The sequence below is a fragment of the Salmo salar genome, chromosome 01, assembly GCF_965601325.2.
Source record: "Salmo salar chromosome 01, fSalSal1, whole genome shotgun sequence".
Taxonomy (NCBI): Eukaryota; Metazoa; Chordata; class Actinopteri; order Salmoniformes; family Salmonidae; genus Salmo; species Salmo salar.
In genome coordinates, this window is record NC_138291.1 from 32,675,793 (window position 1) to 32,690,995 (window position 15,203).

The following is a 15,203-nucleotide window of genomic DNA, read 5'->3' on the forward strand; positions in this document are numbered from 1 at the left end:
AATCAGTTGTTAAGGGCCACAAATAACTCCATGAAGTCCATGACGGGATGAGGATCTCCTGATCAAATGCCCACCTGCCCCTTTCATTACCGCCGCCTCTGTTTGGTTGTGCTGAGTGGTTCTTTGCACAGAATATCATGTGGGCTTTAGGTCTTTGCTTTGGCAGTAAATGGAAATAAACCGCCACAAATGGAGAGGAAAATTGCCTGTCAGTCGCTAGCCGTCGTCGCTCTTAGTAAAGCAAGTGTGCTAAACTACCCAACGGGGGCAGAATAGCAAAGAAAGCACTAATCAATACAATCTGAAGACAAACAGTGATACGTTTGCAATGTGTGACAGCTTGTCAGTAGCCTGTGGACCCTTGTTCTGTCAAAATGACTAAAAAACCTATTCAGTGTATGGGACTTGCTAGGTTTTCCCTCTAATCTAGTGTAAGATTATGGAAAACACAGAGGACATGTTGGCCTTGTTTTTCCTCTTTGATGAACATTGACTTTGATACTTGAATGCAGCCCATGTAGCTTCCCTCACTCTCTGTCCATCTGCAAACACCTCTAGACTGTAGACAGCTTCAGTGCTGTGTGAGGAGGGCTACCTAATCCATTTCTTATGGTTCAGTGTGTCCAATCAATCACACCCACCATAGAAATATTTATGCACTATCTTTGTGTACTATTAACATCTTAATTCCTGAGTTAATTGTGTTCATGTTTATGTGTATTGGTGTGTCACCCTGTGTATGTGGGTAGTCAAACTTATTAGATGTGAGCACTGGTTAAAAGATCCAAAACAAAGAATGGGGCAATCCTCCTATCTGGCTGCAATGAATCAAGGCTCTGACTGGACAGCCTGTTACTGCTCCAATGATCAAAGACGACACTGACCGTATCTGACATAGCAATGAAATTCCTCTGACCCACACTCTCCCCGCTGCTACCCCAACACACCAATCAATACCTACTCCCAGGGAGATATTTGATGCTTGAGACCCCCCCAAAAAGATAAATACAGATCCACGATGTAAAGTGTTCAATAGAAATCCAATGTGTTCTATCTCTTGTAGAAATGTTTCACCCTGTTCAAGCTTCATCAGTGTCAAGCAAGAAATTGTTGGAAAAAGCAATTTCTCATTATATCTAGGTGATTATTGGTTTGTATGACCGACTTTTGGTTTGAAAAGAAAAGCGAGAACTAGAAACAAAAACAATTGAGAAACCGTACATAGCCGAGGGTCAGTTTGATCTCCCTCTTAAGAACTAACTGCAATGTGAGGCCTTCAAATACCTTCACACCTTTTATACTCTCAAACCGCCAACTACTGTAGCCTCCTGAGACCCCCCCCAAAAAAGAATAGAAAAACATATTATTGTTCTTTTATTGCGAAATGATTCATATTTTAAGTTGAAATTGTCCTCTATAGTGGTCATTAGGACTTAAATATGAAAATAATGAACACTACAGTCAATGGGCACAGCAGGTGAAAACATAGTTGCAGCATACGGGTGTCCACTACAGAGGCGATTTCTTGATAAGCTCTTATTTCGCTTTTATTTAATGTGAAAAAATCGTTACACAGTCCTGACAATTCACTTAACAATTCTTGAGATATTCATTTCCATGAAATGTACTGATTTGGACGGCATACATTTTTTTAAGAACCAGGAATGACACGTGATATCATTGAAAAGCCCAGAATCTCCTCTCAAAGAAACAACAGGACTTAATACAGTGGCTTGTATGGCCTCAGAGATACGGCCCAAGAACTGATGTCCACTAGAGAGGACAAAAATGTATTGTCTCTCAGGAGGGTAGTGACAAAAACGGACAGCAAACTTTTATCTGTTTTTAAAAGTACAAATTCTTTGTGCTTCTAGGCTTGCAGTTCAGTTGGATCCTTTAAAACTTGTTACCAGGGTGACACAGGCTAACTAAAGGTGGGTGGGAGAGAAATATCTTACACTGTCAGAGTTATTAGAGGTAAGAAAACAACAGCCATGGAGACAGATTTACAAAGATGTAGGTTGGGAGAGGGTCTATGCATTTATCTGGGTGAGATTGAAGCACAAGATAAAGCTGCGGAGACTCATTCCATACAGGTTGTGTTTTTTTTCTTCTAATTTGCTGTCTGTGTGAATTACATTTAGTTCCTGAATATCTTTATGATTTGGATGGAACACCCTTTATCCTTTTGAAATGAACCATCAGCAACTAGTCTAATTCCGTTGCATCTTAGAAAGGGATGCATTTGGTGACATTCATAAGTGACTTAACTGTGCCATTTTTTAAAACATAAATCTATTTGTGTTCAATAAAGGCACAATTATCAACTGCAGCTTCCTACTTTGATAGTAGCGCTGGGACTATAAACCAAAAATTCTTGACAAAAACCATCCTGATCACGTATCGCAAGCATTTTGCTGATATCGTTCACTACGATAAGAAGCCTATACTCGGGCTGTCATGCACCCCCATAATCTGAGGGGGCACAAAGAACGTGAAGATGGAAGGGAGGTTGTCTGGAGGGGTCCCCCCTCCCCCCATATGGAAGTTGGAGGATTTAGCATTTTTCAAACACCTGAAACAGCTTTTTCATGCAATCTAGAGCCGTAATCATTATGCTTAATTCTATGTCAAAAATAAGTTTATGCTTCTGCATATCTAACCATACATATTGAGCTGTCTGTATCCTCTTGACTGGTGGTTCTTTTTTTAACAAACTAAATGTGCTCTGCATCTCTGCTAAAATCTGGGTAAAAGATTGAAAGGAAGGTGAGTCTTATTCAGTACATTAAGCAATTGCTTGCTTTTCTAAAGTCTACTAACCTTGCCAGCAGGCATACCAGCTAAGATACAGTAGTTAGAGAAGCTAGATACTCTAACTTGATTAGTTATGAGGTTGGGAGATTGGCAACCCGTGCTAGCTAAAGCCAACTTAGAAAATAAATAAAATATACATATATACAGTACCAGTCAAATGTTTGGACACACCTACTCATTCAAGGGTTTCTCTTTATTTCTACTACTTTCTACATTGTAGAATAATAGTGAAGACATCAAAACTATTAAATAACACATATGGAATCATGTAGTGTATCATCATGTAAAAAGTGTTAAACAAATCAAAATATATTTTAGATTTTAGATTCTTCAAATTAGCTACCCTTTGCACACGCTTGGCATTCTCTTATTTATTTTTTTATTTCACCTTTATTTAACCAGGTAGGCCAGTTGAGAACAAGTTCTCATTTACAACTGCGACCTGGCCAAGATAAAGAAATAGGCCATAGTAACGAAGTAATTACAATTTAGCAAATGAACACTGGAGTGATAGATGTGCAGATGATGATGTGCAAGTAGAAATACTGGTGTGCAAAAGAGCAAAAAAGTTAATAAAAACAGTATGTGGATGAGGTAGGTAGATTGGATGAGCTATTTACAGATGGGTTGTGTACAGCTGCAGCGATCGGTAAGCTGCTCAGATAGCTGATGCTTAAAGTTAATGAGGGAGATATGTCTCCAACTTCAGCGATTTTTGCAATTCGTTCCAGTCATTGGCAGCAGAGAACTGGAAGGAAAGGCAGCCAAAGGGGGTGTTGGCTTTGGGGATGACCAGTGAGATATACCTGCTGGAGTGTGTGCTACGGGTGGGTGTTGTTATGGTGATCAGTGAGCTGAGATAAGGCAGAGCTTTACCTAGCAAAGACTTATAGATGACCTGGAGCCAGTGGGTCTGGCAACGAATATGTAGTGAGGGCCAGCTGACGAGAGCATACAGGTCGCAGTGGTGGGTGGTATAAGGGGCTTTGGTGACAAAACGGATGGCACTGTGATAGACTGCATCCAGTTTGCTGAGTAGAGTGTTGGAGGCTATTTTGTAAATGACATTGCTGAAGTCGAGGATCGGTAGGATAGTCAGTTTTACGAGGATATGTTTGGCAGTGTGAGTGAAGGAGGCTTTGTTGCGAAATAGGAAGCCGATTCTAGATTTAATTTTAGATTGGAGATGTTTAATATGAGTCTGGAAGGAGAGTTTACAGTCTAGCCAGACACCTAGGTATTTGTAGTTGTCCACATATTCTCAGTCAGAACCGTCCAGAGTAGTGATGCTAGTCGGGTGGGCGGGTGCGGACAGAGATCGGTTGAAAAGCATGCATTTAGTTTTACTAGCATTTAAGAGCAGTTGGAGGCCACGGAAGGAGTGTTGTATGGCATTGAAGCTCGTTTGGAGGTTTGTTAACACAGTGTCCAAAGAGGGGCCAGATGTATACAGAACGGTGTAGTCTGCGTAGAAGTGGATCAGAGAATCACCCGCAGCAAGAGCAACATCGTTGATGTATACAGAGAAAAGAGTCGGCCTGAGAGTCAGCCCGGCTCTCAACCAGCTTCACCTGGAATGCTTTTCCAACACACTCTAAGGACTTCCCACATATGCTGAGCACTGCTTTTCCTTCACTCTGCAGCCCAGCTCATCCCAAACCATCTCAATTGGGTTGAGGTTGGGTGATTGTGGAGGCCAGGTCATCTGATGCAGCCCTCCATCACTCTCTTCTTGGTCAAATAGCACTTACACAGCCTGGAGGTGTGTTGGGTCATTGTCCTGTTGAAAAACAAATTATGTTCCCACTAAGCGCAAACCAGATGGGATGGCATATCGCTTCAGAATGCTGTGGTAGCCATGCTGGTTAAATGCGCATTGAATTGTAAATCACAGACTGTGTCACCGCCAAAACACCATCACACCTCCTCCTTCATGCTTCACTGTGGGAATCACACATGCAGAGATCTGTTAAACAGTCATGGCTGATCATATCACTTGACATCACAACCAGAGGAGGCTGGTGGGAGGAGCTATAGGAGGATGGGCTTGTTGTCATGGTTGGAATGGAATAAATGGAAACACGTCAAACATATTAAAACCACAAGTTTGACTCCATTCCATTGATTCCATTCCAGCCATTACAATGAGTCCGTCCTATAGCTCCTCCCACTAGCCTGCTCTGATCACAACACATCATGGTATGTGGCAGTGTTCTTCAAAACTGGCGCTAGGGACCCAGCCTTGGTGCATATTTTTGTTCTGGCACTGCATTACTTCAGTTAATCAAGGGCTTGATCATTAGTTGATTAGTTGCATCAGGACAAGAAATGTATTTGTTTAGAGAATTACTATCAATGGTGGAATGGTATTGTTCACAACAAAATGCTGGATAAAATATTCTGTTACATGGTTTTACTTTTTGAAGAAGCTAGCCTCCATTCAGCATTCAAGTGACACTGATTGTTAGGAGTGCCCTTAAAATATAAATGGAAACATTTGAAATGCTAACATGGGAGCCTAGATTCATATTTTTAATTTAAGTTAATGTGGAGTGCCCTTATTTTCTTTGGGAGTTCCTAGCAGCCCTGCAATTCGACCCCTCTCTCTCTGTAATTATATTGGGCCAGTAACTGAAAGGTTGCTGGTTCAAATCCCAGAGCTGACTACGTGAAAAAACTGTCGATATGCCCAACAAAGTAGTCATCATTGACGTATCTAGCATTTTCATTCAATGTTATTATTGTCATTATATAGGTACACTCCCTCTCATCACCAGGGGGTCAATAACCAATGTCATAGCCACTCCTGTTGTGTCCCATACCAACCAAATGTAGATAATGTACCTATTGAGATAAAGACTTGACTCCCTGAGTTATTTGAAATTTGTGGAAACTGCCTCTTCCTCTTTGAATTTGGGGGTGGCTACCAAAGAATTCAAACCAATCTGTGACATTTAAATTTGCTCAAACCCACCCTATAGTTTACAAAAACAAATGCTTATGGCTCAATATAAAATTTACAGAGATTGCCGAGTGTGGCTTTATTAGGCTGATAAATGATGCTGTAGCTCTTTATGACTGACAGTCCTACATTCTGACCGCTGCGCTCCTTTCCCTAACACGTATGATAAGAATTCCCTTCAGAAATGGGGTTGGAAATCCCTTTGGCAGAGTGTGGGCACTGTCATCATGGAAACTGTTAGTCGTGCCACTGTGATGAGCCCCAGACAATGTTGTCTCAAACTCCATGGCCATGTGCATCAGCCGTGATAGCACTAGATACCGTAATAATGTTAACACGTTTGCTTTGGAGAGAATCACTGGAGAAGAATGTCAGTCACAAAAAATAGCAGAACGTAACAATGTAAAAAGCCCCCAAAAATGTTTTGTTGTAATTACGTCTCTGCCTTAAATCTGTTAAATATCTATTTTTATATATATATAGTGCATTCAGAAAGTATTCAGAGCACTTTACTTTTTCCACATTTTGTTTCGTTACAGCCTTATTCTAAAATGGATAAAATATATTTTGTTCCCTAATCAATCTACACACTAAACCCCATAATGACAATAAAAGAACTAAACAGAAATACCTTATTTTCATAAGTATTCAGACCCTTTGCTTTGAGACTCAAAATTGAGCTAAGGTGAACCCTGTTTCCATTGATCATCCTTCAGATGTTTCTACAACTTAATTGGACATGGTTTGGAGAGGCAGACTCTGTATAAGGTCCCACAGTTGACAGTGAATGTCAGAGCAAAAGGCAAGCCACGAGGTCGAAGGAATTGTCCTTAGAGCTCCGAGACAGGATTGTGTCAAGGCACAGATCTGGGAAAGGGTACCTGTAACGGCTGTCGGGAGAGAGAGTAGACCAAGGCGCACACAAAACAAAACGAGAAAACTGACAGCCAAACAGTCCTGTCAGGTGCAAAACACTCAACAGAAACAATTACCCACAAAACCCCAACGGAAAAACATGCACTTATGTGTGACTCCCAATCAGCAACAACACTCTACAGCTGTGCCTGATTGGAAGTCACACGGCCAAAATCAATGAAACAAACCAACATAGAAAAATGCACATAGAACGCCCACCCAATGTAACACCCTGGCCTAACCAAAATAAAGAACAAAAACCCCTCTCTATGGTCAGGGCGTTACAGTACCAAAACATTTCTGCAGCATTGAAGGTCCTCAAGAACACAGTGGCCTCAATCATTCTTAAATAGAAGAAGTTTGGAACCACCAAGACTTCCTAGAGCTGGCCGCCCGGCCAAACTGCGCAATCGGGGGGAGAAGGGGCGGCAGGTAGCCTAGTGGTTAGAGCGTTGGACTTGTGACCGAAAGGTCGCAAGATCGACTCCCTGAGCTGACAAGGTAAAAAATCTGACGTTCTGCCCCTGAACAAGGCAGTTAACCGACTGTTCCAAGGCCATCATTGAAAAGTATAATTTATTCTTAACCGACTTGCCTAGTTAAATAAAGGTTAAAAAAGGGCCTTGGTCAGGGAGGTGACCAAGAACCTGATGGTCACTCTGACAGAGCTCCAGAGTTCCTCTGTGGAGAGGGGAGGACCTTCCAGAAGGACAACCATCTCTGCAGCATTCCACTAATCAGGCCTTTATGGTAGAGTGGCCAGACGGAAGCCACTCCTCAGTAAAAGGCACATGATAGCCTGCTTGGAGTTTGCCAAAAGACAAGATACAAGATTCTCTGGTCTGATGAAAGCAAGATTGAACTCTTTGGCCTGAATGGCCAATACTATCCCTACGGTGAAGCCTGGTGGTGGAGCATCATGCTGTGGGAATGTTTTTCAGTGGCAGGGACTGGGAGACTAGTCAGGGTCGAGGGAAGGTTGAACGGTGCAAAGTACAGAGAGATCCTTGATGAAAACCTGCTCCAGAGCGCTCAGGATCTCAGACTGGGGTGAAGATTCACCTTCCAATCGGACAACAACTCTAAGCACACAGCCAATACAATGCAGGAGTGGCTTCGGGACAAGTCTCTGAATGTCCTTGAGTGGCCCAGCCAGAGCCCGGACTTGAACCCGATCAAACATCTCTGGAAAGACCTGAAAATAGCTGTGCAGCGACGCTCCCCATCCAACCTGACAGAGCTTGAGAGGATCTGCAGAGAAGAATGAGAGAAACTCCCCAAATACAGGTGTGCCAAGCTTGTAGTGTCATACCCAAGAAGACTCAAGGTTGTAATGGCTGCCAAAGGTGCTTCAACAAAGTACTGAGTAAAGGTTCTGAATACTTATGTAAATGTTATATTTCTGTTTTTATTTTGATAATGTCTAAAAAACAGTTTTTGCTTTGTCATTAAGGGGTTTTGTGTGTCGATTGGAAAAAACAATTTAATACATTTTAGAATAAGGCTGTAACGTAACAAAATGTGGAAAAAGTGAAGGAGTCTAAAAAGTGAAGGAGTCTAGTGTCCCCATGAGGGACAGAACACTGAGCCAATAATGACGCAACTAGAGAACATTACTAACCCCTACGCTCTGTATTTTCCACCACCACAGAAAGCACTGAGCTAGGCTGAAACACCTGCATTTTGGAGCTGCCTTACTCAAGTTTACGTTGTTTGTAAACTGATATGTGACGTATTGATGCCAACATAACATGCAAAACAGGCAAAAAAAAAATACACAGTTACTCATTCAAGGGGTTTTCTTTACTTTTACTATTTTCTACATTGTAGAATAATAGTGAAGACATCAACACTATGAAATAACACATATGGAATCATGTACCGTAATTTCCGGACTATAAGCCGCAACTTTCTTCCCACGCTTTGAACCTCGCGGCTTAAACAATGACGCAGCTAATATATGGATTTTTCCCGCTTTCAAAAATTTTTCTCCAAAAAAACACATTCTGTGATGTGCTCAGTTTTTTGGCGGCATGAAATTTCCGAACGGGTTAAGGTCAAACAACTTTTTTGTTTACTGTTTAGATTAAATCGAGCGCTCTCAAACTTCCCATCATTCTGATTACGATAGTCATTTTGTCACCTTCATCATGGCAAAGACACGGAGAAATGCATATGATGCAGCTTTCAAGTTGAAGGCGATTGATCTGGCTGTTGGAAAAGGAAATAGAGCTGCTGCACGGGAGCTTGGTCTTAATGAGTCGATGATAAGACGTTAGAAACAGCAGCGTGAGGAATTGACTCAGTGCAAAAAGACAACTAAAGCTTTCAGAGGGAAGAAAAGCAGATGGCCCGAACTAGAAAATGAGCTCGAAGACTGGGTCAACACACAGAGAGCAGACGGCCGAGGTGTTGCGGCTTATGGACATGTGCGGCTTATTTATGTTCAAAATAAAAACATTTTTTAATTCAGTGGGTGCGGCTTATATTCAGGTGCGCTCAATAGTCCGGAAATTACGGTAGTATCCAAAAAAGTGTTTGAGATTCTTCAAAGTAGCCACCCTTTGCCTTGATGACAGCTTTGCACACTCTTAGCATTCTCTCAACCAGCTTCGCCTGGAATGCTTTTCCAACAGTCTTGAAAGAGTTCGTACACATGCTGAGCACTTGTTGGCAGATTTTCCTTCACTCTGAGGTCCAACTCATCCCAAACCATCTCAATTGGGTTGAGGTCGGGTGATGCAGCACTCCATCACTCTCCTTCTTGGTCAAATAGCCCTAACACCGCCTGGAGGTGTGTTGGGTCATTGTCCTGTTGAAAACAAATGGCAGTCCCACTAAGAGCAAACCAGATGGGATGGCATATTGCTGCAGATTGCTGTGGTAGCCATGCTGGTTAAGTGTGCCTTGAATTCTAAATAAATCTGACAGTGTCACCAGCAAAGCCCCCTCACACCATCACACCTCCTCCTCCATGCTTCACGGTGGGAACCACACAGGCGGAGATAATCCGTTCACCTACTCTGCGTCTCACAAAGACACGGCTGTTAGAACCAAAAATCTCAAATTTGGACTCATCAGACCAAAGGACAGATTTCCACCAGCCTAATGTCCATTGCTCATGTTTCTTGTCCCAAGCAAGTCTCTTTGTCTTATTGGTGTCCTTTAGTAGTGGTTTCTTTGCAGTAATTTGACCATGAAGGCCTGATTCACGCAGTCTCCTCTGAACAGTTGATGTTCACATGTATCTGTTACATGAATTCTGTGAAACATTTGTTTGGGCTGCAATTTCTGAGATTGTCTAATGAACTTGTCCTTTGCAGCAGAAGTAACTCTGAGTCTTCTTTCCTGTGGCGGTCCTCATGAGAAACAGTTTCATCATAGCGCTTGATGGTTTTTGCAACTGCGCTTGAAGAAACGTTAAAAGTTCTTGAAATGTTCCATGTTGACTGACCTTCATGTTTTAAAATAATGATGGACTGTCATTTCACTTTGCTTATTTGAGCTGCTCCTGCCATAATATGGACTTGGTCTTTTACCAAATAGGGCTATCTTCTGTATACCACCCCTACCTTGTCACAGCACAACTGATTGGCTCAAATGCATTAAGAAGGAAAGAAATTCCACAAATGAACTTTTAGCAAGGAACACCTGTTAATTTAAATGCATTCCAGATGACTACCTCATGAAGCAGGTTAAGACAATGCCAAGAGTGTGCAAAGCTGTCATCAAGTAAAAAGGTGGCTACTTTGAAGAATCTAAAATATATTTTAATTTGTTTAACACTTTTTTGGTTACTACATGATTCCATATGTGTTATTTCATAGTTTTGATGTCTTCATCATTATTCTGCAGTGTAGAAAATAGTAAAAAATAAAGAAAAACCCTTGAATGAGTAGCTGTGTCCAAACTTTTGACTGTACTGTATATATGTTTATATATGTTTTTAGCTAAACAGTTGGGGCTCAAAACAGGTGGGCCTTTGCCCTAAATGACAGGTCACCACTGGTTCTCTGCGTCATCCAGTGGCCTCTGCTGTGGAACATTTGTGCCATAGGAAGACACAGATGCAACTAAGTAGCATTAATGTGAACACAAGGTAGAAATCTCTGAACATTGTGAATATCAACAGCTAGGCATGTATATGAACCAAAGTTAGCTGGCCAACTTATTGACCCTGCTTTCTGATACAGCTCCCTGTGTTTTTCTTTTTTGTTTACATATTTTTATGTCTCCCCTTCTGAGGCCTCTAATGATACTGTACCTTTGCAGTGTATGGACTCATTACATTATTATAGGATTTGATGGAGAGCGTTATATTTCACTGAGAATGTCACAAAGGTCAGTTCTCCTACAATAGCTGTAGGGTACAATCAAGGCTACACACACAGAACTCAAATGGGAGCAGGATGGATGTTAAAGCCTATAGTAATGGACTTCAGTATTCAGTGTGTGTGTGCATCACAGGAGGTTTGTGGCACTTTAATTGGGGAGGATGGGCTCGTGGTAATGGCTGGTTTCCATGTGTTTGTAATGGATGGTTTACATGTATTTGTAATGGCTGGTTTCCATGTGTTAAATGCCATTCCATTCACTCTGTTCCAGCCATTATTATGAGCCGTCCTCCCCTCAGCAGCCTCCACTGGCATGGATGTGTGTGGCGTGATTGATGTTTCCTTGACAATGGACCACAGTCCATCTCTGAGGTGACTAACAATGATGTCTCAGCGTGTCTGAGGTCTATAATCTGTTATCATTGTGTGTATCATTGTACGCAGATGTTTGATCAGCAAATCCATATTTGGAGCATTGTGGCACAGGCTGCAGGCCATCTTTGTGTACAACATCTTGATTTCAGGAGATTGAACAGGTTGAGCGTATCTTTACAAAAACAGACCAATAATAGTAAGACAATTGACATCAGTCATGTCAAGACACGTGCTATAGGCCCTTTTTGACAGTACAGAATGTCAACCGCTCAAGGAGGGCTATTGATTTTAGACCGTACTCATCCTGGTATGCCACCGCATATCAATGGTACCTCACCTATGTTATACAGGGCAGTGTCCCCATCACTGCCCTATGACATTTGATAGTAGAAGAAGCAAAAGCAACAGAATAGCAGTCATAGCAATAGCAGTAGTAGTACTGACAGTAGTTGTTGCAGGAGAAGGACCCCATGAATCTCCACCTTCTATTGTCGGCATAAAACCAGAGGAGTGGGCCTTTCCTCTGCATTAGGTCCGCATAATCCTGACATAAACAATTTCCCAAATGATCTGTCTCTCACCCAATATTCATTGGGAGGGGGATCATTCTAAAAAGTTATTTATGATGCCAAGCCGAAGTGCCACGACTTCCATTACATTATGACTGAAAGGGGAGTGCTGCACATTATGCTATTTAAATAGTGAACGCATACGGCCTGTCTCATCAATAAGTCATGCACCAGCCGTTTCCAAAAGGGGACAAGTGGGAATTGATATGTCACTCCTGCCACAGTAAGGCATTGTAATAATTGATTATTGTAATCAATGCTTGACTTGGACTGAAATAGGTGTCGGTACTTATTTCAAATCAAATGAAATGTTATTTGTCACATGCTTCGTTAACAAAAGGTGTAGACTAACAGTGAAACGCTTATTTGCGGGCCCTTCCCAACAATGCAGAGAGAAAATGGAAAAAGTAATAATAGTAGAAAAGTAATAACACATAATAATAAATACACAATGAGTAACGATAACTTGGCTCTATACACGGGGTACCAGTACCTAGTTGATGTGCAGGGGTACGAGGTAATTGAGGTAGATTTGTACATATACCTACTTGGAATAAAGCGACTAGGCAACATGATAGATAATAAACAGTAGCAGCAGCGTATGTGAAAAAACGTTAGTTCAAAAAGGGTCAATGAAGATAGTCCGGGTAGCTATTTTGTTAACTATTTTACTAACTACTATGCAGTCTTATGGCTTGGGGGTAGAAGCTGTTCAGGGTCCTGTTGGTTCCAGACTTGGTGCATTGGCAGGAGCTACACAATAATGTTGAACTAAAGCAGTAGAGGATTTGACGTGCCCGTATTCAGCTCCGGTGAGCTCTTGCCCAAGTCAAGCACTGATTGTAATTACAGATAAGTTGTACTCCAGGCAAAAAGTGTAAGCTCTTTCCTTAAAACATGATATGTCTTATGAAGTGAGCCTACAGTCAAAGAATGGTTACAATACACAGTCAAAGGATGGTAACATGGTCACTAAACCACATCATAATAAACCCTTACATGTTCTGTATTTATGTGATCAATAGATCATTATAAGCTGGGTGTTCGAGCCCTGAATGCTGATTTGCTGACAGCTGTGCTACATCAGACCGTATACCACGGGTATGACAAAACATGTGATTTTACTAATTAATTTGGTAACCCATTTATAATAGCAATAAGGCACCTCGGGGGTTTGTAGTATATGTCCAATAACAGACCCTGAACAGTATATGTCCAATATACCACTGCTAAGGTTATGTATCCAGGCATTCCACGTTGCATCGTGCATAAGAACAGCCCTTAGCCTTATTGCTTAAATAGAACTGTATGGGATTCCATCAAAACATATTTTTGGTTCTAATAAAATCTATTCATATTTTCTTATTGCCGGCATAACATCCACTGACTGAGAAGCTTTGTATTCTTATTACATTGCACCGTGGGGGGTCAAAAGAAGCAGCCAGAGTTAATTCAGACTGTGGTGTGATCTCAAGGCCTCAATCTCACCCACATAATACATTATGATGCCACTATATTACTAATGACTTTTGGTTCTGGATGAGACCCCTGGCCAACCTTCCTATTAATATGCTGCATTGTGCCAAAAATCATCTGTATTTTTATAACCACCCTTACCACTGCACAACATACACAAACACTGATGCAGTACCAGCCTTCTATGTGTTTGTGAAGCTTTGTTATAGCTGTCGTTATATACGTATATGTGGCCCTACACTGCTGTTCTTTGAATGTATTATCCTTTTTATAGTTGTTTACCCTATGTGTGAGTTTGTTTGTGTGAGTGAGTGTGAATGTAAGACTGATGGAACAGATAAAAGGCAAGCGCTTGTTTGAGCCTGCTGCAATTGCGCTTTTGTTGAATTTCCACAAACTGACTAATTTATCAGTCAGGGGTAAGAAATCTCTTTGCATTCTCACAGAGACTGTAGGATAATCACTTGCACAATGTGAGGTCACACGTACCGCAGAGATAAAAAAAAGAGGCCAATATACACAAAGAAACAAGACACAATTATCTTCCTGACATTACTGTGTTGAAAGCGACGGTATTACCATTTCCAATAAAGTAATATGAGCAGGAAAAAGGCATGTGAACATACAGTATAGCAACATACCCTGCCAAACAAAATATCACTTCAAAGAAGAAAGAGAATCCAAAGGAGCTCTGCTCCTGCCATTCATACATACAGTATATCATACATTATTTACTAGGCTTTTCGGTATAAGACAGCCTGGTTTAACTTAACTAAGAACCACTTGAAGACAAACACGGAGCTCAGGTTTATCTGCTGAAATTTTTTACATTTTAAATAGGCTGCTGCTGAGATTAGGTTATTATTTATTAAAAATGACAGATTCTGAATGTCTTCACGAAAAGGCCTCATATCTATCTTTAGCCTTGTGTGTAAAGAAGCAGCCATGCGAGCACAGCACTCGAGGTACCATGGCAAAGCAGCATTGAGTCGGATTAGACCTCAGGGCCATAGGCTTTTTTCACACGCTTGGGTGCATCCATTGGTCAAGAAGCAAGATTTTGCCAATGTTAAAGATTACACAATTAACCTTCAGAATGTAAATAGAAAGCCACTGTATACTGTTCTAGTCTCACTTCCCTTTGTCAGTGTTCTTGAAGAAAGTTACTCTTTAAAGAGCAACTGCCCCTAAAAACCAACTTCTAATTTAGAAAACGGCCTATGTGGCATCGATATGAAACATTTATTATACTGACAAAATGTACTACAAAGTGTAAATATGGTAGGATAATATCAGTCTTTTCAAAAACAGAGTTTTATGAGACTTGTAGTTGTTACTGCATCACCACGTAAATTAAGTTAGTTTTTTTTTCTATCCTGCTGTCACGTCCTGACCAGTATAGGGGTTATTTGTTATTGTAGTTTGGTCAGGACGTGGCAGGGGGTATTTGGTTTATGTGGTTCGGGGTGTGTGTCTATGTAGAGGGTTGTTTGATATATGTATTCTGGGGTTTTTGGGCACTGTTCTATGTTAGTGTATTTCTATGTTCTGTCTAGTCTAGTCTATTTCTATGTTTAGTTTATTGGGGTTGGACCTTCAATTGGAAGCAGCTGGTTATCGTTGCTTCTGATTGAAGGTCCTATAATTAGGAGTTTGTTTTCATGGTTTTTTTGGTGGGAGATTGTGCTGTGTATAGCTTTGTGCCTTACTGGCCTGTTATTAGTTGTTGTGTTTTTTTTTTGTGTATGTGTTTGT